Genomic DNA, 27,890 nt, shown 5'->3' on the forward strand with positions numbered 1-27,890 from the left:
GCTGCTACCTTTATAGGACCCCTAGTCAGGGAAGCCCCGCCCCCTAATCAGGGCTCAGCTTCTCTCCCAGCACAAAGCCTCTACACATACAGATACCACCAATACAAAACCAAACACACACAAATACCTTCTCCTCCAACAGAACTCCCACTCAAACTCCCGTTTACAGCTCTGTTTGCTAGCTCCTGTACCGCTGCAGCTGTCTGTGTCGCTGCCTGACTGGCTGCTCCCTTTATAGGACCCCTCGTCAGTGAAGCCCCGCCCCCTAATCAGGGCTCAGCTTCTCTCCCAGCACAAAGCCCCTCCAAGCCTCTACACATACAGATACTACCAATACAAAACCAAACACACACAAATACTTTCTCCTCCAACAGCACTCCCACTCAAACTCCCCTGTTTACAGCTCTCTTTGCTAGCTCCTGTGCCGCTGCAGCTGTCTGTGCTGCTGCCTGACTGGCTGCTACCATTATAGACCCCTGGTCAGTGAAGCCCCACCCCCTAATCAGGTCTCAGCTTCTCTCCCAGCACAAAGCCCCTCCAAGCCTGTACAAATACAAAAGCAAACACACACAAATACCTTCTCCTCCAACAGAACTCCCACTCAAACTCCCCTGTTTACAGCTCTGTTTGCTAGCTCCTGTGGCGCTGCAGCTGTCTGTGCCGCTGCCTGACTGGCTGCTCCCTTTATAGGACCCCTCGTCAGTGAAGCCCCGCCCCCTAATCAGGGCTCAGCTTCTCTCCCAGCACAAAGCCCCTGAACATACAGATACTACCAATGCAAAACCAAACACACACAAATACCTTCTCCTCCAACAGAACTCCCACTCAAACTCCCGTTTACAGCTCTGTTTGCTAGCTCCAGTGCCGCTGCCTGACTGGCTGCTACCTTTATAGGACCCCTAGTCAGGGAAGCCCCGCCCCCTAATAAGGGCTCAGCTTCTCTCCCAGCACAAAGCCCCTGCACATACGGATACTACCAATACAAAACCAAACACACACAAATACCTTCTCCTCCAACAGAACTCCCACTCAAACTCCCCTGTTTACAGCTCTGTTTGCTAGCTCCTGTGCCGCTGCCTGACTGGCTGCTACCTTTATAGGACCCCTAGTCAGGGAAGCCCCGCCCCCTAATAAGGGCTCAGCTTCTCTCCCAGCACAAAGCCCTTGCACATACGGATACCACCAATACAAAACCAAACACACACACAAATGCCTTCTCCTCCAACAGAACTCCCACTCAAACTCCCCTGTTTACAGCTCTGTTTGCTAGCTCCTGTGCCGCTGCCTGACTGGCTGCTACCTTTATAGGACCCCTAGTCAGGGAAGCCCCGCCCCCTAATAAGGGCTCAGCTTCTCTCCCAGCACAAAGCCCTTGCACATACGGATACCACCAATACAAAACCAAACACACACACACAAATACCTTCTCCTCCAACAGAACTCCCTCTCAAACTCCCCTGTTTACAGCTCTGTTTGCTAGCTCCTGTTCCGCTGCCTGACTGGCTGCTACCTTTATAGGACCCCTTGTCAGTGAAGCCCCGCCCCCTAATCAGGGCTCAGCGTCTCTCCCAGCACAAAGCCCCTACACATACAGATACTACCAATACAAAACCAAACACACACAAATACCTTCTCCTCCAACAGAACTCCCACTCAAACTCCCGTTTACAGCTCTGTTTGCTAGCTCCAGTGCTGCTGCCTGACTGGCTGCTACCTTTATAGGACCCCTAGTCAGGGAAGCCCCGCCCCCTAATAAGGGCTCAGATTCTCTCCCAGCACAAAGCCACTGCACATACGTATACTAACAATACAAAACCGAACACACACACACAAATACCTTCTCCTCCAACAGAACTCTCTCTCAAACTCCCCTGTTTACAGCTGAGTTTGCAAGCTCCTGTTCCGCTGCCTGACTGGCTGCTACCTTTATAGGACCCCTAGTCAGTGAAGCCCCGCAACCTAATCAAGGCTCAGCTTCGCTCCCAACACAAAGCCCCTCCAAGCCTCTACACATACAGATACCACCAATACAAAACCAAACACACACACAAATGCCTTCTCCTCCAACAGAACTCCCACTCAAACTCCCGTTTACAGCTCTGTTTGCTAGCTCCTGTACCGCTGCAGCTGTCTGTGCCGCTGCCTGACTGGCTGCTCCCTTTGTAGGACCCCTAGTAAGTGAAGCCCCGCCCCCTAATCAGGGCTCAGCTTCTCTCCCAGCACAAAGCCCCTCCAAGCCTCTACAAATACAAAACCAAACACACAAACAAATACCTTCTCCTCCCACAGAACTCCCACTCAAACTACCCCGTTTACAGCTCTGTTTGCTAGCTCCTGTACCGCTGCAGCTGTCTGTGTCGCTGTCTGACTGGCTGCTCCCTTTATAAGACCCCTAGTCAGTGAAGCCCCGCCCCCTAATCAGGGCTCAGCTTCTCTCCCAGCACAAAGCCCCTCCAAGCCTCTACACACACAGATACCACCAATACAAAACCAAACACACACACAAATGCCTTCTCCTCCAACAGAACTCCCACTCAAACTCCCGTTTACAGCTCTGTTTGCTAGCTCCAGTGCCGCTGCAGCTGTCTGTGCCGCTGCCTGACTGGCTGCTACCTTTATAGGACCCCTTGTCAGTGAAGCCCCGCCCCCTAATCAGGGCTCAGCTTCGCTCGCAGCACAAAGCCCCTCCAAGCCTCTACACATACAGATACTACCAATACAAGACCAAACACACACACAAACACCTTCTCCTCCAACCGAACTCCCACTCAAACTCCCCTGTTTACAGCTCTGTTTGCTAGCTCCTGTACCGCTGCAGCTGTCTGTGTCGCTGCCTGACTGGCTGCTCCCTTTATAGGACCCCTCGTCAGTGAAGCCCCGCCCCTAATCAGGGCTCAGCTTCTCTCCCAGCACAAAGCCCCTACACATACAGATACCACCAACACAAAACCAAGCACACACAAATACCTTCTCCTCCAACAGAACTCCCACTCAAACTCCCGTTTACAGCTCTGTTTGCTAGCTCCAGTGCCGCTGCCTGACTGGCTGCTACCTTTATAGGACCCCTAGTCAGGGAAGCCCCGCCCCCTAATAAGGGCTCAGCTTCTCTCCCAGCACAAAGCCCCTGCACATACGGATACGAACAATACAAAACCAAACACACACACACAAATACCTTCTCCTCCAACCGAACTCCCACTCAAACTCCCCTGTTTACAGCTCTCTTTGCTAGCTCCTGTGCCCCTGCAGCTGTCTGTGACGCTGCCTGACTGTCTGCTACAATCATAGGACCCCTAGTCAGCGAAGCCCCGCCCCCTAATCAGGGCTCAGCTTCTCTCCCAGCACAAAGCCCCTCCAAGCCTCTACAAATACAAAACCAAGCACACACAAATACCTTCTCCTCCAACAGAACTCTCTCTCAAACTCCCCTGTTTACAGCTCTGTTTGCTAGCTCCTGTTCCGCTGCCTGACTTGCTGCTACCTTTATAGGACCCCTTGTCAGTGAAGCCCCGCCCCCTAATCAGGGCTCAGCTTCGCTCCCAGCACAAAGCCCCTCCAAGCCTCTACACATACAGATACTACCAATACAAGACCAAACACACACACAAACACCTTCTCCTCCAACAGAACTCCCACTCAAACTCCCCTGTTTACAGCTCTGTTTGCTAGCTCCTGTACCGCTGCAGCTGTCTGTGTCACTGCCTGACTGGCTGCTCCCTTTATAGGACCCCTCGTCAGTGAAGCCCCGCCCCCTAATCAGGGCTCAGCTTCTCTCCCAGCACAAAGCCCCTACACATACAGATACCACCAACACAAAACCAAACACACACAAATACCTTCTCCTCCAACAGAACTCCCACTCAAACTACCTCGTTTACAGCTCAGTTTGCTAGCTGCTGTACCGCTGCAGCTGTCTGTGTCGCTGCCTGACTGGCTGCTCCCTTTATAGGACCCCTAATCAGCGAAGCCCCGCCCGCTAATCAGGGCTCATCTTCTCTCCCAGCACAAAGCCCCTCCAAGCCTCTACACACACAGATACCACCAATACAAAACCAAACACACACACAAATGCCTTATCCTCCAACAGAACTCCCACTCAAACTCCCCTGTTTACAGCTCTGTTTGCTAGCTCCTGTGCCCCTGCAGCTGTCTGTGACGCTGCCTGACTGGCGGCTACCTTCATAGGACCCCTAGTCAGGGAAGCCCCGCCCCCTAATCAGGGCTCATCTTCTCTCCCAGCACAAAGCCCCTCCAAGCCTCTACAAATACAAAACCAAGCACACACAAATACCTTCTCCTCCAACAGAACTCCCACTCAAACTCCCCTGTTTACAGCTCTCTTTGCTAGCTCCTGTGCCACTGCAGCTGTCTGTGCCGCTGCCTGACTGGCTGCTGCCTTTATAGGACCCCTAGTCAGTGAAGCCCCGCCCCCTAATCAGGGCTCAGCTTCTCTCTCAGCAGAAAGCACCTACACATACAGATACCACCAACACAAAACCAAACACACACAAATACCTTCTCCTCCAACAGAACTCCCACTCAAACTCCCCTGTTTACAGCTCTGTTTGCTAACTCCTGTACCGCTGCAGCTGTCTGTGCAGCTGCCTGACTGGCTGCTCCCTTTATAGGACCCCTAGTGAGTGAAGCCCCGCCCCCTAATCAGGGCTCAGCTTCTCTCCCAGCACAAAGCCCCTACACATACAGATACCACCAATACAAAACCAAACACACACAAATACCTTCTCCTCCAACAGAAATCCCACCCAAACTCCCCTGTTTACAGCTCTGTTTGCTAGCTCCTGTGCCGCTGCAGCTGTCCGTGCCGCCGCCTGACTGGCTGCTCCCTTTATAGGACCCCTAGTGAATGAAGCCCCGCCCCCTAATCAGGGCTCAGCTTCTCTCCCAGCACAAAGCCCCTACACATACAGATACCACCAATACAAAACCAAACACACACAAATACCTTCTCCTCCAACAGAAATCCCACTCAAACTCCCCTGTTTACAGCTCTGTTTGCTTGCTCCTGTGCCGCTGCGTGACTGGCTGATACCTTTATAGGACCCCTAGTCAGGGAAGCCCCGCCCCCTAATCAGGGCTCAGCTTCTCTCCCAGCACAAAGCCCCTCCAAGCCGATACACATACAGATACCACGAATACAAAACCAAACACACACAAATACCTTCTCCTCCAAGAGAACTCCCACTCAAACTCCCCTGTTTACAGCTCTGTTTGCTAGCTCCTGGGCCGCTGCAGCTGTCTGTGCCGCTGCCTGACTGGCTGCTACCTTTATAGGACCCCTAGTCAGTGAAGCCCCGCCCCCTAATCAGGGCTCAGCTTCTCTCCCAGCACAAAGCCCCTCCAAGCCTCTACACATACAGATACTACCAATACAAAACCAAACACACACAAATACCTTCTCCTCCAACAGAACTCCCACTCAAACTCCCCTGTTTACAGCTCTGTTTGCTAGCTCCTGTTACGCTGCCTGACTGGCTGCTACCTTTATAGGACCCCTTGTCAGTGAAGCCCCGCCCCCTAATCAGGGCTCAGCTTCTCTCCCAGCACAAAGCCCCTGCACATACGGATACTAACAATACAAAACCAAACACACACACACAAATACCTTCTCCTCCAACAGAACTCCCACTCAAACTCCCGTGTTTACAGCTCTGTTTGCTAGCTCCTGTGCCGCTGCAACTGTCTGTGCCGCTACCTTTATACGACCCCTTATCAGTCAAGCCCCGCCCCCTAACCAGGGCTCAGCTTCTCTCCCAGCACAAAGCCCCTACACATACAGATACTACCAATACAAAACCAAACACACACACACAAATACCTTCTCCTCCAACAGAACTCCCACTCAAGCTCCCGTTTACAGCTCTGTTTTCTAGCTCCAGTGCCGCTGCCTGACTGGCTGCTACCTTTATAGGACCCCTAGTCAGGGAAGCCCCGCCCCCTAATAAGGGCTCAGCTTCTCTCCCAGCACAAAGCCCCTGCACATACGGATACTACCAATACAAAACCAAACACACACAAATACCTTCTCCTCCAACAGAACTCCCACTCAAACTCCCCTGTTTACAGCTCTGTTTGCTAGCTCCTGTACCGCTGCAGCTGTCTGTGTCGCTGCCTGACTGGCTGCTCCCTTTATAGGACCCCTCGTCAGTGAAGCCCCGCCCCCTAATCAGGGCCAGGCTTCTCTCCCAGCACAAAGCCCCTGCACATACGGATACTACCAATACAAAACCAAACACACACAAATACCTTCTCCTCCAACAGAACTCTCTCTCAAACTCCCCTGTTTACAGCTCAGTTTGCAAGCTCCTGTTCCGCTGCCTGACTGGCTGCTACCTTTATAGGACCCCTAGTCAGTGAAGCCCCGCAACCTAATCAGGGCTCAGCTTCGCTCCCAACACAAAGCCCCTCCAAGCCTCTACACATACAGATACCACCAATACAAAACCAAACACACACAAATACCTTCTCCTCCAACAGAACTCCCACTCAAACTCCCCTGTTTACAGCTCTGTTTGCTAGCTCCTGTGCCCCTGCAGCTGTCTGTGATGCTGCCTGACTGGCTGCTACAATCATAGGACCCATAGTCAGCGAAGCCCCGCCCCCTAATCAGGGCTCAGCTTCTCTCCCAGCACAAAGCCCCTGCAAGCCTATAGACATACAGATATCACCAATACAAAACCAAACACACACAAATACCTTCTCCTCCAACAGAACTCCCACTCAAACTCCCCTGTTTACAGCTCTGTTTGCTAGCTCCTGTGCCGCTGCCTGACTGGCTGCTACCTTTATAGGACGCCTAGTCAGGGAAGCCCAGCCCCCTAATCAGGGCTCAGCTTCTCTCCGAGCACAAAGCCCCTCTAAGCCTCTACACATACAGATACTACCAATACAATACCAAACACACACAAAAATACCTTCTCCTCCAACAGAACTCCCACTCAAACTCCCCTGTTTACAGCTCTGTTTGCTAGCTCCTGTGGCGCTGCAGCTGTCTGTGCCGCTGCCTGACTGGCTGCTCCCTTTATAGGACCCCTAGTCAGTGAAGCCCCGCCCCCTATTCAGGGCTCAGCTTCTCTCCCAGCACAAAGCCCCTACACATACAGATGCTACCAATACAAAACCAAACACACACAAATACCTTCTCCTCCAACAGAACTCCCACTCAAACTCCCCTGTTTACAGCTCTGTTTGCTAGCTCCTGTGCCGCTGCAGCTGTCTGTGTCGCTGCCTGAATGGCTGCTCCCTTTATAGGACCCCTCGTCAGTGAAGCCCCGCCCCCTAATCAGGGCCAGGCTTCTCTCCCAGCACAAAGCCCCTACACATACAGATACTACCAATACAAAACCAAACACACACAAATACCTTCTCCTCCAACAGAACTCCCACTCAAACTCCCCTGTTTACAGCTCTGTTTGCTAGCTCCTGTGCCGCTGCCTGACTGGCTGCTACCTTTATAGGACCCCTAGTCAGGGAAGCCCCGCCCCCTAATCAGGGCTCAGCTTCTCTCCCAGCACAAAGCCCCTCCAAGCCTCTACACATACAGATACTACCAATACAATACCAAACACACACAAAAATACCTTCTCCTCCAACAGAACTCCCACTCAAACTCCCCTGTTTACAGCTCTGTTTGCTAGCTCCTGGGCCGCTGCAGCTGTCTGTGCCGCTGCCTGACTGGCTGCTACCTTTATAGGACCCCTAGTCAGTGAAGCCCCGCCCCCTAATCAGGGCCAGGCTTCTCTCCCAGCACAAAGCCCCTACACATACAGATACTACCAATACAAAACCAAACACACACAAATACCTTCTCCTCCAACAGAACTCCCACTCAAACTCCCGTGTTTACAGCTCTGTTTGCTAGCTCCTGTGCCGCTGCAGCTGTCTGTGCCGCTACCTTTATACGACCCCTTATCAGTCAAGCCCCGCCCCCTAACCAGGGCTCAGCTTCTCTCCCAGCACAAAGCCCCTACACATACAGATACTACCAATACAAAACCAAACACACACACACAAATACCTTCTCCTCCAACAGAACTCCCACTCAAGCTCCCGTTTACAGCTCTGTTTTCTAGCTCCAGTGCCGCTGCCTGACTGGCTGCTACCTTTATAGGACCCCTAGTCAGGGAAGCCCCGCCCCCTAATAAGGGCTCAGCTTCTCTCCCAGCACAAAGCCCCTGCACATACGGATACTACCAATACAAAACCAAACACACACAAATACCTTCTCCTCCAACAGAACTCCCACTCAAACTCCCCTGTTTACAGCTCTGTTTGCTAGCTCCTGTACCGCTGCAGCTGTCTGTGTCGCTGCCTGACTGGCTGCTCCCTTTATAGGACCCCTCGTCAGTGAAGCCCCGCCCCCTAATCAGGGCCAGGCTTCTCTCCCAGCACAAAGCCCCTGCACATACGGATACTACCAATACAAAACCAAACACACACAAATACCTTCTCCTCCAACAGAACTCTCTCTCAAACTCCCCTGTTTACAGCTCAGTTTGCAAGCTCCTGTTCCGCTGCCTGACTGGCTGCTACCTTTATAGGACCCCTAGTCAGTGAAGCCCCGCAACCTAATCAGGGCTCAGCTTCGCTCCCAACACAAAGCCCCTCCAAGCCTCTACACATACAGATACCACCAATACAAAACCAAACACACACAAATACCTTCTCCTCCAACAGAACTCCCACTCAAACTCCCCTGTTTACAGCTCTGTTTGCTAGCTCCTGTGCCCCTGCAGCTGTCTGTGATGCTGCCTGACTGGCTGCTACAATCATAGGACCCATAGTCAGCGAAGCCCCGCCCCCTAATCAGGGCTCAGCTTCTCTCCCAGCACAAAGCCCCTCCAAGCCTATACACATACAGATACCACCAACACAAAACCAAACACACACAAATACCTTCTCCTCCAACAGAACTCCCACTCAAACTCCCCTGTTTACAGCTCTGTTTGCTAACTCCTGTGCCGCTGCAGCTGTCTGTGTCGCTGCCTGACTGGCTGCTCCCTTTATAGGACCCCTAGTCAGTGAAGCCCCGCCCCCTAATCAGGGCTCAGGTTCTCTCCCAGCACAAAGCCCCTCCAAGCCCCTACACATACAGATACTACCAATACAAAACCAAACACACACAAATACCTTCTCCTCCAACAGAATTCCCACTCAAACTCCCCTGTTTACAGCTCTGTTTGCTAGCTCCTGTGCCGCTGCAGCTGTCCGTGCCGCCGCCTGACTGGCTGCTCCCTTTATAGGACCCCTAGTCAGTGAATCCCCGCCCCCTAATCAGGGCTCAGCTTCTCTCCCAGCACAAAGCCCCTACACATACAGATGCTACCAATACAAAACCAAACACACACAAATACCTTCTCCTCCAACAGAACTCCCACTCAAACTCCCCTGTTTACAGCTCTGTTTGCTAGCTCCTGTGCCGCTGCAGCTGTCTGTGTCGCTGCCTGAATGGCTGCTCCCTTTATAGGACCCCTCGTCAGTGAAGCCCCGCCCCCTAATCAGGGCCAGGCTTCTCTCCCAGCACAAAGCCCCTACACATACAGATACTACCAATACAAAACCAAACACACACAAATACCTTCTCCTCCAACAGAACTCCCACTCAAACTCCCCTGTTTACAGCTCTGTTTGCTAGCTCCTGTGCCGCTGCCTGACTGGCTGCTACCTTTATAGGACCCCTAGTCAGGGAAGCCCCGCCCCCTAATCAGGGCTCAGCTTCTCTCCCAGCACAAAGCCCCTCCAAGCCTCTACACATACAGATACTACCAATACAATACCAAACACACACAAAAATACCTTCTCCTCCAACAGAACTCCCACTCAAACTCCCCTGTTTACAGCTCTGTTTGCTAGCTCCTGGGCCGCTGCAGCTGTCTGTGCCGCTGCCTGACTGGCTGCTACCTTTATAGGACCCCTAGTCAGTGAAGCCCCGCCCCCTAATCAGGGCTCAGGTTCTCTCCCAGCACAAAGCCCCTCCAAGCCTCTACACATACAGATACTACCAATACAAAACCAAACACACACAAATACCTTTTCCTCCAACAGAACTCCCACTCAAACTCCCCTGTTTACAGCTCTGTTTGCTAGCTCCTGTACCGCTGCAGCTGCCTGTGTCGCTGCCTGACTGGCTGCTCCCTTTATAGGACCCCTCGTCAGTGAAGCCCCGCCCCCTAATCAGGGCCAGGATTCTCTCCCAGCACAAAGCCCCTACACATACAGATACTACCAATACAAAACCAAACACACACAAATACCTTCTCCTCCAACAGAACTCCCACTCAAACTCCCCTGTTTACAGCTCTGTTTGCTAGCTCCTGTTACGCTGCCTGACTGGCTGCTACCTTTATAGGACCCCTTGTCAGTGAAGCCCCGCCCCCTAATCAGGTCTCAGCTTCGCTCCCAGCACAAAGCCCCTCCAAGCCTCTACACATACAGATACTACCAATACAAGACCAAACACACACACAAACACCTTCTCCTCCAACAGAACTCCCACTCAAACTCCCCTGTTTACAGCTCTGTTTGCTAGCTCCTGTACCGCTGCAGCTGTCTGTGTCGCTGCCTGACTGGCTGCTCCCTTTATAGGACCCCTCGTCAGTGAATCCCCGCCCCCTAATCAGGGCTCAGCTTCTCTCCCAGCACAAAGCCCCTGCACATACGGATACTAACAATACAAAACCAAACACACACACACAAATACCTTCTCCTCCAACAGAACTCCCACTCAAACTCCCGTGTTTACAGCTCTGTTTGCTAGCTCCTGTGCCGCTGCAGCTGTCTGTGCCGCTACCTTTATACGACCCCTTATCAGTCAAGCCCCGCCCCCTAACCAGGGCTCAGCTTCTCTCCCAGCACAAAGCCCCTGCACATACGGATACTACCAATACAAAACCAAACACACACACACAAATACCTTCTCCTCCAACAGAACTCTCTCTCAAACTCCCCTGTTTACAGCTCAGTTTGCAAGCTCCTGTTCCGCTGCCTGACTGGCTGCTACCTTTATAGGACCCCTAGTCAGTGAAGCCCCGCAACCTAATCAGGGCTCAGCTTCGCTCCCAACACAAAGCCCCTCCAAGCCTCTACACATACAGATACCACCAATACAAAACCAAACACACACAAATACCTTCTCCTCCAACAGAACTCCCACTCAAACTCCCCTGTTTACAGCTCTGTTTGCTAGCTCCTGTGCCCCTGCAGCTGTCTGTGATGCTGCCTGACTGGCTGCTACAATCATAGGACCCATAGTCAGCGAAGCCCCGCCCCCTAATCAGGGCTCAGCTTCTCTCCCAGCACAAAGCCCCTCCAAGCCTATACACATACAGATATCACCAATACAAAACCAAACACACACAAATACCTTCTCCTCCAACAGAACTCCCACTCAAACTCCCCTGTTTACAGCTCTGTTTGCTAGCTCCTGTGCCGCTGCCTGACTGGCTGCTACCTTTATAGGACGCCTAGTCAGGGAAGCCCAGCCCCCTAATCAGGGCTCAGCTTCTCTCCGAGCACAAAGCCCCTCCAAGCCTCTACACATACAGATACTAACAATACAATACCAAACACACACAAAACTACCTTCTCCTCCAACAGAACTCCCACTCAAACTCCCCTGTTTACAGCTCTGTTTGCTAGCTCCTGGGCCGCTGCAGCTGTCTGTGTTGCTGCCTGACTGGCCGCTCCCTTTATAGGACCCCTAGTCAGTGAAGCCCCGCCCCCTAATCAGGGCTCAGCTTCTCTCCCAGCACAAAGCCCCTCCAGCCCCTACACATACAGATACCACCAATACAAAACCAAACACACACACAAATGCCTTCTCCTCCAACAGAACTCCCACTCAAACTCCCCTGTTTACAGCTCTGTTTGCTAGCTCCTGTGGCGCTGCAGCTGTCTGTGCCGCTGCCTGACTGGCTGCTCCCTTTATAGGACCCCTAGTCAGTGAAGCCCCGCCCCCTATTCAGGGCTCAGCTTCTCTCCCAGCACAAAGCCCCTGAACATACAGATACTACCAATACAAAACCAAACACACACAAATACCTTCTCCTCCAGCAGAACTCCACTCAAACTCCCCTGTTTACACCTCTGTTTGCTAGCTCCTGTGCCGCTGCCTGACTGGCTGCTCCCTTTGTAGGACCCCTAGTCAGTGAAGCCCCGCCCCCTAATCAGGGCTCAGCTTCTCTCCCAGCACAAAGCCCCTCCAAGCCTCTACAAATACAAAACCAAACACACACACAAATACCTACTCCTCCCACAGAACTCCCACTCAAACTCCCCTTTTTACAGCTCTGTTTTCTAGCTCCTGTGTCGCTGCAGCTGTATGTGCCACTGCCTGACTGGCTGTACCTTTATAGGACCCCTAGTCAGGGCAGCCCCGCCCCCTAATCAGGGTTCATTTTCTCTCCCAGCATAAAGCCCCTCCAAGCCTGTACAAATACAAAAGCAAACACACACAAATACCTTCTCCTCCAACAGAACTCCCACTCAAACTCCCCTGTTTACAGCTCTGTTTGCTAGCTCCTGTGGCGCTGCAGCTGTCTGTGCCGCTGCCTGACTGGCTGCTCCCTTTATAGGACCCCTAGTCAGTGAAGCCCCGCCCCCTATTCAGGGCTCAGCTTCTCTCCCAGCACAAAGCCCCTGAACATACAGATACTACCAATACAAAACCAAACACACACAAATACCTTCTCCTCCAGCAGAACTCCACTCAAACTCCCCTGTTTACAGCTCTGTTTTCTATCTCCTGTGTCGCTGCAGCTGTATGTGCCACTGCCTGACTGGCTGCTACCATTATAGTACCCCTAGTCAGTGAAGCCCCGCCCCCTAAACAGGGCTCAGCTTCTCTCCCAGCACAAAGCTCCTCCAAGCCTCTACACATAGAGATACCACCAATACAAAACCAAACACACACAAATACCTTCTCCTCCAACAGAACTCCCACTCAAACTCCCCTGTTTACAGCTCTGTTTGCTAGCTCCTGTTGCTGGCACCCAGTGCCGAGAGCCTGAACAACAGCTTGAGTTGGTTCGTTACCCGGTGTGCTACACCCAATAATTACAACGGGGGTGGAGAAGCAGAAAGGTTTATTTGAAGCTTTAAAAAGCTACAGGGAGATTTGAAAAATCTTGTGGTCTTCCAGCCCCTTGAGTTACCTAGTGGCCATGCCCCAGTGTTCCCAACAACTCCCCCCTTTGAGAACACTCAACAGCCTTGGCTTTGAGTTTTTTTACTTGGGCTACTTATTTTGTTATAATATAACTTTGCATAAGCACTTTGTGATAGCCCTGAAGAGAATGACTTATTAACTTTTGCAAAAGGGCCCTGACACATGATACCGCACAGCATAATACCAGTAATACAAGCAATACAGGAAAGAGAAATTTCAATAGCAGGCTAAATAAACCACCAAGCCAAGACGACAAACCCCAGCCCGCTATTTGTGTTTTTTAAACAGTAGCTTTAGCCCGAGATTGTCACTAGATGAGGAGTCAGCAGGTTGGACGGTCCACGGTTCTGCTGACGAGGGGGCAGGTACTGCCTTCAGACGAGAGTGATGGATCCAGTTCTTGTGTTTTTTTTATTTTTGCCGCTTTATGGGAAATCAGCAGGATGGTATAGGGTTCTTTTTACTTTTTTTGGTGAGGCTCGTTTTTTTAGGTGCGAACAAGCACAGAGTCACCGGGCTGTAAGGAGTGGACGGGAGAGTCCAAGGGGAGAAGCTGGGAATCCTTGGTATACCTGTGAAGAGACAAGAGAACAGCAGACAGGGAACACATATACTGTGACAAAAAACATTACCCAACTTTCATTCCCCTGACAGAACCGGGGTGCCATTCATGGGCCATGCCCTTTCAAACATAATTTCAAAGGGACTGAGCCCCAATCTACCCTTTGGGAGAACGCGGATACGGAGTAGGACGAGGGGCAAAGCATCAGGCCATCGCAGTGAGGCTTCTTGGCACACTTTTGAGAGATGCCATTTAAGGGTCTGATTGGTACGCTCCACTACCCCACTGGCTTGCGGTCTCCAGGGCGTATGGAGTTTCCAGGGGATCTGTAAGGCATGTGAGATGCTTTGAATGATTTTTGATGTGAAGTGTGTCCTGTTGTCAGATTCCATTCACAGGGGGAGTCCAAAGCGAGGAATGAGCTCCTTAACAAACTTGGGGGGCCACTGTCCTGGCAGTGCAGTTACGGCATGGGAAGGCTTTTGGCCATCCGCTGAACCGATCCACTATAACAAGGAGATATTTGAACCCTTGGGTCCGGGGAAACTTAGTAAAGTCTATTTGCCACATTTGTTCGGGGCCCGGAGTGGGTTCTAGGGCAGCTGGTGGCACAGGATGTCCCGGTCGGGGGTTATTCTTTTGTCAGACTAAGCAGTCCGCTTGTACCTGGGCAGCCAGGGGTCGGAGTCCGGAAGTGATCAAGTATTTTCCCATTAGCTGGATAAGTGCTTTTCTGCCAGCATGAGTGGTTTGATGTAGGTTCTGCAGCACCGGCTGGCTTAGGCCCTTTGGTAGGAGGACCTTCCCTTCTGGGGAATGGAGCCATCCCTCCTTTTCCCGGAGACCGAGTTTGTCAGTTAGCTGTCTTTTTTTCCCAGAGTACTGAGGGGTTGGAAGCTCCCCTACTGATGGGATAAGGGCATGCATATGGGCGTTCTCAGTCTGAGGAGATGGCAGGGTGGCAGCATGCTTAGCCTCTCTATCTGCCCGGGCGTTACCTCTGGCCACATCTTGATTCTCCCTTTGATGGGCTTTACAGTGTACCACCGCCACTTCCGAGGGGAGTTGTACAGCTTCTAGGAGCCGGAGGATTTGGGGCCCGTACTTGACTGGGAGCCTTGGGCTGTCAGCATTCCCCTTTGCTTTTATAGGCTAGCATGAGCATGCAGCACACCAAAAGCATACTTTCAATCAGTAAAAATGTTGACCCGCTTTCCTTTTGACAGTTTAAGTGCACGGGTCAGGGCTATTAGTTCGGCAAGCTGGGCAGAGGTCCCAGCAGGCAAACCTTCAGCTTCCACAGTGTCATGGAGGGTCACAACAGCATAACCCGCCCTTTTTTGCCCATCTATTACAGTACTGCTACCATTAGTGTACCACTCATAATTTGCATTTGGGAGAGGTACATCCTTTAAATCCGGACGGCTGGAGTACTGGACATTTATGATTTTTAAACAGTCATGTTTCTGTTCCTCTGTTTCTGGCAAGAGAGTGGCTGGGTTAAGGGAGGGGCAAGGCTGTAAGGTGACTTCAGAGTTCTCTAACAGCTTAGCCTGGTACCGAGCAATCCGAGCCTGGGTGAGCCAAAGCCCTCCCTTTGCATTCAATAAGGCTCGGACCATATGGGGAGTATAGATTTGCATAACCCCTTCCAATGTTAGCTTCTCGGTTTTTTTAAGCAATAGGGCAGTCGCTGCGACCGCCCGTAACCATTCCGGCCAACCCTTTGCAACCTGATTCAATTGCTTAGAAAAATAAGCCACAGGACGCTTCCATGCTCCTAACAGCTGTGTAAGCACTCCTAGCGCCACCCCCCTTCGTTCATGTACATACAACTGAAACGGCTTAGAGAGATCTGGCAGGCCCAGAGCCGGGGCTTTTATTAATTTTTTTTTTTAGGATTTTAAATGCTTTGTTAGCCTTTGGGGTCCAATCGAAGGGGTCATGATTTGCTCCTTTTACACAGTTGTACAGGGGTTTAGCCCACAGTCCAAACTCTGGGATCCATATTCTGCAAAAGCCTGCCATACCCAGAAATGCCCTGAGCCGCTTACGGTTACTTGGGGTAGGAACTTGACAGATAGATTTTTTTTTTGAAAGCTGATGCTCCCCTTGCCTTAGCTGTAACCTGATTCCTCTTCACTTTAGACAACAGGGTTCTCAGGAGGACGTTACAATTATTCCAGTCCGGCTTGTGACTACTGAGGCACCCCTTAAAGACTGATATAAACCTGCTTGGGTTGGTGGAAAACTCTTTTGCCTGTGCTTTGAAAGCAGCCAAATCCACAGGATTAAAGGGCACATGAGTATAAACCTGCATAGTTGTGGCAGGACGCCTGTCTGATTCAGACCGGGCGACTTTAGTTTCAGTGATTAAGGAGTATAGGCCAACCATTGTGGACTTACAAGGTGTGGGTGTAGGGGCCGAAGGGGACACCGGCTCTGCCATTACAGTGGGGGTGGGGGTCTGGGGACTAACATTAGCTGCTACCAAACCAGTTGGAGTCAGATTACAGCGCTGTAAAATATCTGGTCGAGTACATAAAGTCAGAAACAAATGCGCATACATATGTTTATTCCATTTTCTTGTTTTTTGACAGAACAGGAGTAACTGAAGGATCGTGTTGTAATTAACTGACCCTCCTGGTGGCCACCACTCCTGGTCCTTTAGTTGATATTGAGGCCAGTCAACTGTACAGAATTGTTTTAACTGGCTTTTAGTTATTGGATTCGCACCAAATATCTTCCAGTTTGCTAGAATGCACTCTAGAGGCGTACACCGTGCCCTAACCTCTGAGCTCTGTCCCTGTCCCATACCTACAGGGTAACTCTGGGCGTCCCCAGGTTCCAACAGAGCATATAATCCGGATTTTAAAAGGATCCTACCTTATCCAAGGAACCAGTTCTTCACCGTGGCCTGCAGCTGCTCCTCCCCCACGTCTAAGGGACCGGTTTTTTACCGTGGTCCACAACAGCTTCTCCACTATATGAGTGCATTCAACCGTTGTGCCCTCTGGGGTCGATCAAATCGCGTCTCCACCGAGGCCCCCGATGAACTCACCAGTGCGCATTGGGCGTCGGTTCTTGCCGCAATCCTTGACCTCCAGGAGGGGTCTGGGCAAGGCTAAATTGCAGCCTCGAGTCCACTCAGGGACGCCAAAAGCTGTTGCTGGCACCCAGTGCCGAGAGGCTGAACAACAGCTTGAGTAGCGGGGACAGCAGAGCAGCTCACAGCAGGAGTTTGCCTGGGACTGGTAAGTATCCGAGTCTGTGTTTGTTTGCTTGCTGAGGAAGAATCCGAGCGTGTGTTTGCTGGGGGGGCAGTGTGAGAGCCTGAGTGAGTTTCTGATTGGCTGCTAGCCTGCAGGGGGCGGGCAGTAGGGTGTCTGTTGGTTTGCGACAGGGAAGCCTGGCTGTTTAAAAATAGCCAGAGCTTCATGAACCAGCTGAGCGGTGGAGAACCAGCTGAGAGGTGGGGACAGCAGAGCAGCTCACAGCAGGAGTTTCCCTGGGACTGGTAAGTATCCGAGTCTGTGTTTGTTTGCTTGCTGAGGAAGAATCCGAGCGTGTGTTTGCTGGGGGGGCAGTGTGAGAGCCTGAGTGAGTGTCTGATTGGCTGCTAGCCTGCAGGGGGCGGGCAGTAGGGTGTCTGTTGGTTTGCGACAGGGAAGCCTGGCTGTTTAAAAATAGCCAGAGCTTCATGAACCAGCTGAGCGGTGGAGAACCAGCTGAGAGGTGGGGACAGCAGAGCAGCTCACAGCAGGAGTTTCCCTGGGACTGGTAAGTATCCGAGTCTGGGTTTGTTTGCTTGCTGAGGAAGTATCCGAGCGTGTGTTTGCTGGGGGGGGCAGTGTGAGAGCCTGAGTGAGTGTCTGATTGGCTGCTAGCCTGCAGGGGGCGGGCAGTAGGCTGTCTGTTGGTTTGCGACAGGGAAGCCTGGCTGTTTAAAAATAGCCAGAGCTTCGAGTACCAGCTGAGCGGCGGAGAACCAGCTGAGCAGCGGGGACAGCAGAGCAGCACACAGCAGGAGTTTGCCTGGGACTGGTAAGTATCCGAGTCTGTGTTTGTTTGCTTGCTGAGGTAGTATCCGAGCGTGTGTTTGCTGGGGGGGTTAGTGTGAGAGCCTGAGTGAGTGTCTGATTGGCTGCAAGCCTGCAGGGGGCGGGCAGTAGCGTGTCTGTTGGTTTGCGACAGGGAAGCCTGGCTGTTTAAAAATAGCCAGAGCTTCGCGAACCAGCTGAGCGGCGGAGAACCAGCTGAGTAGCGGGAACAGCAGAGCAGCACACAGCAGGAGTTTGCCTGGGACTGGTAATTATCCGAGTCTGTGTTTGTTTGCTTGCTGAGGAAGTATCCGAGCGTGTGTTTGCTGGGGGGGCAGTGTGAGAGCCTGAGTGAGTGTCTGATTGGCTGCTAGCCTGCAGGGGGCGGGCAGTAGGCTGTCTATTTGTTTGCGACAGGGAAGCCTGGCTGTTTAAAAATAGCCAGAGCTTCACGAACCAGCTGAGCGGCGGAGGACCAGCTGAGCAGCGGGGACAGCAGAGCAGCTCACAGCAGGAGTTTGCCTGGGACTGGTAATTATCCGAGTCTGTGTTTGTTTGCTTGCTGAGGAAGTATCCGAGCGTGTGTTTGCTGGGGGGGCAGTGTGAGAGCCTGAGTGAGTGTCTGATTGGCTGCTAGCCTGCAGGGGGCGGGCAGTAGGGTGTCTGTTGGTTTGTGATAGGGAAGCCTGGCTGTTTAAAAATAGCCAGAGCTTCGCGAACCAGCTGAGCGGCGGAGAACCAGCTGAGCAGCGGGGACAGCAGAGCAGCTCACAGCAGGAGTTTGCCTGGGACTGGTAAGTATCGGAGTCTGGGTTTGTTTGCTTGCTGAGGAAGTATCCGAGCGTGTGTTTGCTGGGGGGGCAGTGTGAGAGCCTGAGTGAGTGTCTGATTGGCTGCTAGCCTGCAGGGGGCGGGCAGTAGGGTGTCTGTTGGTTTGCGACAGGGAAGCCTGGCTGTTTAAATATAGCCAGAGCTTCGCGAACCAGCTGAGCGGCGGAGAACCAGCTGAGCAGCGAGGACAGCAGAGCAGCTCACAGCAGGAGTTTGCCTGGGTCTGGTAAGTATCCGAGTCTGGGTTTGTTTGCTTGCTGAGGAAGTATCCGAGCGTGTGTTTGCTGGGGGGGCAGTGTGAGAGCCTGAGTGAGTGTCTGATTGGCTGCTAGCCTGCAGGGGGCGGGCAGTAGGGTGTCTGTTGGTTTGCGACAGGGAAGCCTGGCTGTTTAAAAATAGCCAGAGCTTCGCGAACCAGCTGAGCGGCGGAGAACCAGCTGAGCAGCGGGGACAGCAGAGCAGCTCACAGCAGGAGTTTGCCTGGGACTGGTAAGTATCCGAGTCTGGGTTTGTTTGCTTGCTGAGGAAGTATCCGAGCGTGAGTTTGCTGGGGGGGGCAGTGTGAGAGCCTGAGTGAGTGTCTGATTGGCTGCTAGCCTGCAGGGGGCGGGCAGTAGGGTGTCTGTTGGTTTGCGACAGGGAAGCCTGGCTGTTTAAAAATAGCCAGAGCTTCATGAACCAGCTGAGCGGCGGAGAACCAGCTGAGCAGCGGGGACAGCAGAGCAGCTCACAGCAGGAGTTTGCCTGGGACTGATAAGTATCCGAGTCTGTGTTTGTTTGCTTGCTGAGGAAGAATCTGAGCGTGTGTTTGCTGGGCGGCAGTGTGAGAACCTGAGTGAGTGTCTGATTGGCTGCTAGCCTGCAGGGGGCGGGCAGTAGGCTGTCTATTTGTTTGCGACAGGGAAGCCCGGCTGTTTAAAAATAGCCAGAGCTTCGCGTACCAGCTGAGCGGCGGAGAACCAGCTGAGCAGCGGGGACAGCAGAGCAGCACACAGCAGGAGTTTGCCTGGGACTGGTAGGTATCCGAGTCTGTGTTTGTTTGCTTGCTGAGGTAGTATCCGAGCGTGTGTTTGCTGGGGGGGCAGTGTGAGGCCCTGAATGAGTGTCTGATTGGCTGCTAGCCTGCAGGGGGCGGGCAGTAGGGTGTCTGTTGGTTTGCGACAGGGAAGCCTGGCTGTTTAAAAATAGCCAGAGGTTCGCGAAACAGCTGAGCGGCGGAGAACCAGCTGAGCAGCGGGGACAGCAGAGCAGCTCACAGCAGGAGTTTGCCTGGCACTGGTAAGTATCCGATTCTGGGTTTGTTTGCTTGCTGAGGAAGAATCTGAGCGTATGTTTGCTGGGGGGGCAGTGTGAGAGCCTGAGTGAGTGTCTGATTGGCTGCTAGCCTGCAGGGGGCGGGCAGTAGCGTGTCTGTTGGTTTGCGACAGGGAAGCCTGGCTGTTTAAAAATAGCCAGAGCTTCGCGAACCAGCTGAGCGGCGGAGAACCAGCTGAGCAGCGGGGACAGCAGAGCAGCACACAGCAGGAGTTTTCCTGGGACTGGTAAGTATCCGAGTCTGTGTTTGTTTGCTTGCTGAGGAAGTATCCGAGCGTGTGTTTGCTGGGGGGGCAGTGTGAGAGCCTGAGTGAGTGTCTGATTGGCTGCTAGCCTGCAGGGGGCGGGCAGTAGGCTCTCTATTTGTTTGCGACAGGGAAGCCTGGCTTTTTAAAAATAGCCAGAGCTTCGCGTACCAGCTGAGCGGCGGAGAACCAGCTGAGCAGCGGGGACAGCAGAGCAGCACACAGCAGGAGTTTGCCTGGCACTGGTAAGTATCCGAGTCTGTGTTTGTTTGCTTGCTGACGAAGTATCTGAGCGTGTGTTTGCTGGGGGGGCAGTGTGAGAGCCTGAGTGAGTGTCTGATTGGCTGCTAGCCTGCAGGGGGCGGGCAGTAGGGTGTCTGTTGGTTTGCGACAGGGAAGCCTGGCTGTTTAAAAATAGCCAGAGCCTCATGAACCAGCTGAGCGGCGGAGAACCAGCTGAGCGGTGGGGACAGCAGAGCAGCTCACAGCAGGAGTTTCCCTGAGACTGGTAAGTATCCGAGTCTGTGTTTGTTTGCTTGCTGAGGAAGTATCCGAGCGTGTGTTTGCTGGGGGGGCAGTGTGAGACCCTGAATGAGTGTCTGATTGGCTGCTAGCCTGCAGGGGGCGGGCAGTACTGTGTCTGTTGGTTTGCGACAGGGAAGCCTGGCTGTTTAAAAATAGCCAGAGCTTCGCGAACCAGCTGAGCGGCGGAGAACCAGCTGAGCAGCGGGGACAGCAGAGCAGTTCACAGCAGGAGTTTGCCTGGGTCTGGTAAGTATCCGAGTCTGGGTTTGTTTGCTTGCTGAGGAAGTATCCGAGCGTGTGTTTGCTGGGGGGGCAGTGTGAGAGCCTGAGTGAGTGTCTGATTGGCTGCTAGCCTGCAGGGGGCGGGCAGTAGGGTGTCTGTTGGTTTGCGACAGGGAAGCCTGGCTGTTTAAAAATAGCCAGAGCTTCGCGAACCAGCTGAGCGGTGGAGAACCAGCTGAGCAGCGGGGACAGCAGAGCAGCTCACAGCAGGAATTTGCCTGGGTCTGGTAAGTATCCGAGTCTGGGTTTGTTTGCTTGCTGAGGAAGTATCCGAGCGTGTGTTTGCTGGGGGGGCAGTGTGAGAGCCTGAGTGAGTGTCTGATTGGCTGCTAGCCTGCAGGGGGCGGGCAGTAGGGTGTTTGTTGGTTTGGGACAGGGAAGCCTGGCTGTTTAAAAATAGCCAGAGCTTCGCGAACCAGCTGAGCGGCGGAGAACCAGCTGAGCAGCGGGGACAGCAGAGCAGCTCACAGCAGGAGTTTGCCTGGGACTGGTAAGTATCCGAGTCTGTGTTTGTTTGCTTCCTGAGGAAGAATCCGAGCGTGTGTTTGCTGGGCGGCAGTGTGAGAGCCTGAGTGAGTGTCTGATTGGCTGCTAGCCTGCAGGGGGCGGGCAGTAGGGTGTCTGTTGGTTTGCGACAGGGAAGCCTGGCTGTTTAAAAATAGCCAGAGCTTCGCGAACCAGCTGAGCGGCGGAGAACCAGCTGAGCAGCGGGGACAGCAGAGCAGCACACAGCAGGAGTTTGCCTGGCACTGGTAAGTATCCGAGTCTGTGTTTGTTTGCTTGCTGAGGTAGTATCCGAGCGTGTGTTTGCTTGGTGGGGTAGTGTGAGAGCCTGAGTGAGTGTCTGATTGGCTGCTAGCCTGCAGGGGGCGGGCAGTAGGGTGTCTGTTGGTTTGCGACAGGGAAGCCTGGCTGTTTAAAAATAGCCAGAGCTTCGCGAACCAGCTGAGCGGCGGAGAACCAGCTGAGCAGCGGGGACAGCAGAGCAGCACACAGCAGGAGTTTTCCTGGGACTGGTAAGTATCCGAGTCTGTGTTTGTTTGCTTGCTGAGGAAGTATCCGAGCGTGTGTTTGCTGGGCGGCAGTGTGAGAGCCTGAGTGAGTGTCTGATTGGCTGCTAGCCTGCAGGGGGCGGGCAGTAGGGTGTCTGTTGGTTTGCGACAGGGAAGCCTGGCTGTTTAAAAATAGCCAGAGCTTCGCGAACCAGCTGAGCGGCGGAGAACCAGCTGAGCAGCGGGGACAGCAGAGCAGCACACAGCAGGAGTTTGCCTGGCACTGGTAAGTATCCGAGTCTGTGTTTGTTTGCTTGCTGAGGAAGTATCCGAGCGTGTGTTTGCTGGGGGGGCAGTGTGAGAGCCTGAGTGAGTGTCTGATTGGCTGCTAGCCTGCAGGGGGCGGGCAGTAGGGTGTTTGTTGGTTTGCGACAGGGAAGCCTGGCTGTTTAAAAATAGCCAGAGCTTCGCGAACCAGTTGAGCGGCGGAGAACCAGCTGAGCAGCGGGGACAGCAGAGCAGCTCACAGCAGGAGTTTGCCTGGGACTGGTAAGTATCCGAGTCTGTGTTTGTTTGCTTCCTGAGGAAGAATCCGAGCGTGTGTTTGCTGGGCGGCAGTGTGAGAGCCTGAGTGAGTGTCTGATTGGCTGCTAGCCTGCAGGGGGCGGGCAGTAGGGTGTCTGTTGGTTTGCGACAGGGAAGCCTGGCTGTTTAAAAATAGCCAGAGCTTCGCGAACCAGCTGAGCGGCGAAGAACCAGCTGAGCAGCGGGGACAGCAGAGCAGCACACAGCAGGAGTTTGCCTGGGACTGGTAAGTATCCGAGTCTGTGTTTGTTTGCTTGCTGAGGTAGTATCCGAGCGTGTGTTTGCTGGGGGGGTAGTGTGAGAGCCTGAGTGAATGTCTGATTGGCTGCTAGCCTGCAGGGGGCGGGCAGTAGGGTGTCCGTTGGTTTGCGACAGGGAAGCCTGGCTGTTTAAAAATAGCCAGAGCTTCGCGAACCAGCTGAGCGGCGGAGAACCAGCTGAGCAGCGGGGACAGCAGAGCAGCTCACAGCAGGAGTTTGCCGGGGTCTGGTAAGTATCCGAGTCTGGGTTTGTTTGTTTACTGAGGAAGTATCCGAGCGTGTGTTTGCTGGGGGGGCAGTGTGAGAGCCTGAGTGAGTGTCTGATTGGCTGCTAGCCTGCAGGGGGCGGGCAGTAGGGTGTCTGTTGGTTTGCGACAGGGAAGCCTGGCTGTTTAAAAATAGCCAGAGCTTCGTGAACCAGCTGAGCGGCGGAGAACCAGCTGAGCAGCGGGGACAGAAGAGCAGCACACAGCAGGAGTTTGCCTGGGACTGGTAAGTATCCGAGTCTGTGTTTGTTTGCTTGCTGAGGAAGTATCCGAGCGTGTGTTTGCTGGGGGGGCAGTGTGAGAGCCTGAGTGAGTGTCTGATTGGCTGCTAGCCTGCAGGGGGCGGGCAGTAGGGTGTCTGTTGGTTTGCGACAGGGAAGCCTGGCTGTTTAAAAATAGCCAGAGCTTCGTGAACCAGCTGAGCGGCGGAGAACCAGCTGAGCAGCGGGGACAGCAGAGCAGCACACAGCAGGAGTTTGCCTGGGACTGGTAAGTATCCGAGTCTGTGTTTGTTTGCTTGCTGAGGAAGTATCCGAGCGTGTGTTTGCTTGGGGGGCAGTGTGAGAGCCTGAGTGAGTGTCTGATTGGCTGCTAGCCTGCAGGGGGCGGGCAGAAGGGTGTCTGTTGGTTTGCGACAGGGAAGCCTGGCTGTTTAAAAATAGCCAGAGCTTCATGAACCAGCTGAGCGGCGGAGAACCAGCTGAGCAGCAGGGACAGCAGAGCAGCTCACAGCAGGAGTTTCCCTGGGACTGGTAAGTATCCGAGTCGGTGTTTGTTTGCTTGCTGAGGAAGAATCTGAGCGTGTGTTTGCTGGGGGGGCAGTGTGAGAGCCTGAGTGAGTGTCTGATTGGCTGCTAGTCTGCAGGGGGCGGGCAGTAGGCTGTCTGTTGGTTTGCGACAGGAAAGCCTGGCTGTTTAAAAATAGCCAGAGCTTCCCGTACCAGCTGAGCGGCGGAGAACCAGCTGAGCAGCGGGGACAGCAGAGCAGCTCATAGCAGGAGTTTGCCTGGGACTGGTAAGTATCCGAGTCTGTGTTTGTTTGCTTGCTGAGGAAGAATCCGAGCGTGTGTTTGCTGGGCGGCAGTGTGAGAGCCTGAGTGAGTGTCTGATTGGCTGCTAGCCTGCAGGGGGCGGGCAGTAGGGTGTTTGTTGGTTTGGGACAGGGAAGCCTGGCTGTTTAAAAATAGCCAGAGCTTCGCGAACCAGCTGAGTGGCGGAGAACCAGCTGAGCAGCGGGGACAGCAGAGCAGCACACAGCAGGAGTTTTCCTGGGACTGGTAGGTATCGGAGTCTGTGTTTGTTTGCTTGCTGAGGAAGTATCCGAGCGTGTGTTTGCTGGGGGGGCAGTGTGAGAGCCTGAGGGAGTGTCTGATTGGCTGCTAGCCTGCAGGGGGCGGGCAGTAGGCTGTCTATTTGTTTGCGACAGGGAAGCCTGGCTGTTGAAAAATAGCCAGAGCTTCGCGAACCAGCTGAGCGGCGGAGAACCAGCTGAGCAGCGGGGACAGCAGAGCAGCACACAGCAGGAGTTTGCCTGGGACTGGTAAGTATCCGAGTCTGTGTTTGTTTGCTTGCTGAGGTAGTATCCGAGCGTGTGTTTGCTGGGGGGGTAGTGTGAGAGCCTGAGTGAGTGTCTGATTGGCTGCTAGCCTGCAGGGGGCGGGCAGTAGCGTGTCTGTTGGTTTGCGACAGGGAAGCCTGGCTGTTTAAAAATAGCCAGAGCTTCGCGAACCAGCTGAGCGGCGGAGAACCAGCTGAGCAGCGGGGACAGCAGAGCAGCACACAGCAGGAGTTTGCCTGGCACTGGTAAGTATCCGAGTCTGTGTTTGTTTGCTTGCTGAGGAAGTATCCGAGCGTGTGTTTGCTCAGGGGGCAGTGTGAGAGCCTGAGTGAGTGTCTGATTGGCTGCTAGCCTGCAGGGGGCGGGCAGTAGGGTGTCTGTTGGTTTGCGACAGGGAAGCCTGGCTGTTTAAAAATAGCCAGAGCTTCGCGAAACAGCTGAGCGGCGGAGAACCAGCTGAGCAGCGGGGACAGCAGAGCAGCTCACAGCAGGAGTTTGCCTGGGACTGGTAAGTATCGGAGTCTGGGTTTGTTTGCTTGCTGAGGAAGTATCCGAGCGTGTGTTTGCTGGGGGGGCAGTGTGAGAGCCTGAGTGAGTGTCTGATTGGCTGCTAGCCTGCAGGGGGCGGGCAGTAGGGTGTCTGTTGGTTTGCGCCAGGGAAGCCTGGCTGTTTAAAAATAGCCAGAGCTTCGCGAACCAGCTGAGCGGCGGAGAACCAGCTGAGCAGCGGGGACAGCAGAGCAGCACACAGCAGGAGTTTTCCTGGGACTGGTAAGTATCCGAGTCTGTGTTTGTTTGCTTGCTGAGGAAGTATCCGAGCGTGTGTTTGATGGGGGGGCAGTGTGAGAGCCTGAGTGAGTGTCTGATTGGCTGCTAGCCTGCAGGGGGCGGGCAGTAGGCTGTCTATTTGTTTGCGACAGGGAAGCCTGGCTGTTTAAAAATAGCCAGAGCTTCGCGTACCAGCTGAGCGGCGGAGAACCAGCTGAGCAGCGGGGACAGCAGAGCAGCACACAGCACGAGTTTGCCTGGGACTGGTAAGTATCCGAGTCTGTGTTTGTTTGCTTGCTGAGGAAGTATCCGAGCGTGTGTTTGCTGGGGGGGCAGTGTGAGAGCCTGAGTGAGTGTCTGATTGGCTGCTAGCCAGGAGGGGGCGGGCAGAAGGGTGTCTGTTGGTTTGCAACAGGGAAGCCTGGCTGTTTAAAAATAGCCAGAGCTTCGCGAACCAGCTGAGCGGCGGAGAACCAGCTGAGCAGCGGGGACAGCAGAGCAGCACACAGCAGGAGTTTGCCTGGGACTGGTAAGTATCCGAGCCTGTGTTTGTTTGCTTGCTGAGGAAGTATCCGAGCGTGTGTTTGCTGGGGGGGCAGTGTGAGAGCCTGAGTGAGTGTCTGATTGGCTGCTAGCCTGCAGGGGGCGGGCAGTAGGGTGTCTGTTGGTTTGTGACAGGGAAGCCTGGCTGTTTAAAAATAGCCAGAGCTTCGCGAACCAGCTGAGCGGCGGAGAACCAGCTGAGCAGCGGGGACAGCAGAGCAGCTCACAGCAGGAGTTTGCCTGGGTCTGGTAAGTATCCGAGTCTGTGTTTGTTTGCTTGCTGAGGAAGTATCCGAGCGTGTGTTTGCTGGGGGGGCAGTGTGAGAGCCTGAGTGAGTGTCTGATTGGCTGCTAGCCTGCAGGGGGCGGGCAGTAGGGTGTCTGTTGGTTTGCGACAGGGAAGCCTGGCTGTTTAAAAATAGCCAGAGCTTCGCGAACCAGCTGAGCGGCGGAGAACCAGCTGAGCAGCGGGGACAGCAGAGCAGCACACAGCAGGAGTTTGCCTGGGACTGGTAAGTGTCCGAGTCTGTGTTTGTTTGCTTGCTGAGGTAGTATCCGAGCGTGTGTTTGCTGGGGGAGCAGTGTGAGAGCCTGAGTGAGTGTCTGATTGGCTGCTAGCCTGCAGGGGGCGGGCAGTAGGGTGTCTGTTGGTTTGCGACAGGGAAGCCTGGCTGTTTAAAAATAGCCAGAGCTTCGTGAACCAGCTGAGCGGCGGAGAACCAGCTGAGCAGCGGGGACAGCAGAGCAGCACACAGCAGGAGTTTGCCTGGCACTGGTAAGTATCCGAGTCTGTGTTTGTTTGCTTGCTGAGGAAGTATCCGAGCGTGTGTTTGCTGGGGGGGCAGTGTGAGAGCTGAGTGAGTGTCTGATTGGCTGCTAGCCTGCAGGGGGCGGGCAGAAGGGTGTCTGTTGGTTTGCGACAGGGAAGCCTGGCTGTTTAAAAATAGCCAGAGCTTCATGAACCAGCTGAGCGGCGGAGAACCAGCTGAGCGGTGGGGACAGCAGAGCAGCTCACAGCAGGAGTTTCCCTGGGACTGGTAAGTATCCGAGTCGGTGTTTGTTTGCTTGCTGAGGAAGAATCCGAGCGTGTGTTTGCTGGGAGGGCAGTGTGAGAGCCTGAGTGAGTGTCTGATTGGCTGCTAGTCTGCAGGGGGCGGGCAGTAGGCTGTCTGTTGGTTTGCGACAGGAAAGCCTGGCTGTTTAAAAATAGCCAGAGCTTCCCGTACCAGCTGAGCGGCGGAGAACCAGCTGAGCAGCGGGGACAGCAGAGCAGCTCATAGCAGGAGTTTGCCTGGGACTGGTAAGTATCCGAGTCTGTGTTTGTTTGCTTGCTGAGGAAGAATCCGAGCGTGTGTTTGCTGGGCGGCAGTGTGAGAGCCTGAGTGAGTGTCTGATTGGCTGCTAGCCTGCAGGGGGCGGGCAGTAGGGTGTTTGTTGGTTTGGGACAGGGAAGCCTGGCTGTTTAAAAATAGCCAGAGCTTCGCGAACCAGCTGAGTGGCGGAGAACCAGCTGAGCAGCGGGGACAGCAGAGCAGCACACAGCAGGAGTTTTCCTGGGACTGGTAAGTATCCGAGTCTGTGTGTGTTTGCTTGCTGAGGAAGAATCCGAGCGTGTGTTTGCTGGGGGGGCAGTGTGAGAGCCTGAGTGAGTGTCTGATTGGCTGCTAGCCTGCAGGGGGCGGGCAGTAGCGTGTCTGTTGGTTTGCGACAGGGAAGCCTGGCTGTTTAAAAATAGCCAGAGCTTCGCGAAACAGCTGAGCGGCGGAGAACCAGCTGAGCAGCGGGGACAGCAGAGCAGCTCACAGCAGGAGTTTGCCTGGGACTGGTAACTATCGGAGTCTGGGTTTGTTTGCTTGCTGAGGAAGTATCCGAGCGTGTGTTTGCTGGGGGGGCAGTGTGAGAGCCTGAGTGAGTGTCTGATTGGCTGCTAGCCTGC

This window comes from Lepidochelys kempii, chromosome 26, assembly GCF_965140265.1.
Source record: "Lepidochelys kempii isolate rLepKem1 chromosome 26, rLepKem1.hap2, whole genome shotgun sequence".
NCBI classification, from domain to species: Eukaryota; Metazoa; Chordata; order Testudines; family Cheloniidae; genus Lepidochelys; species Lepidochelys kempii.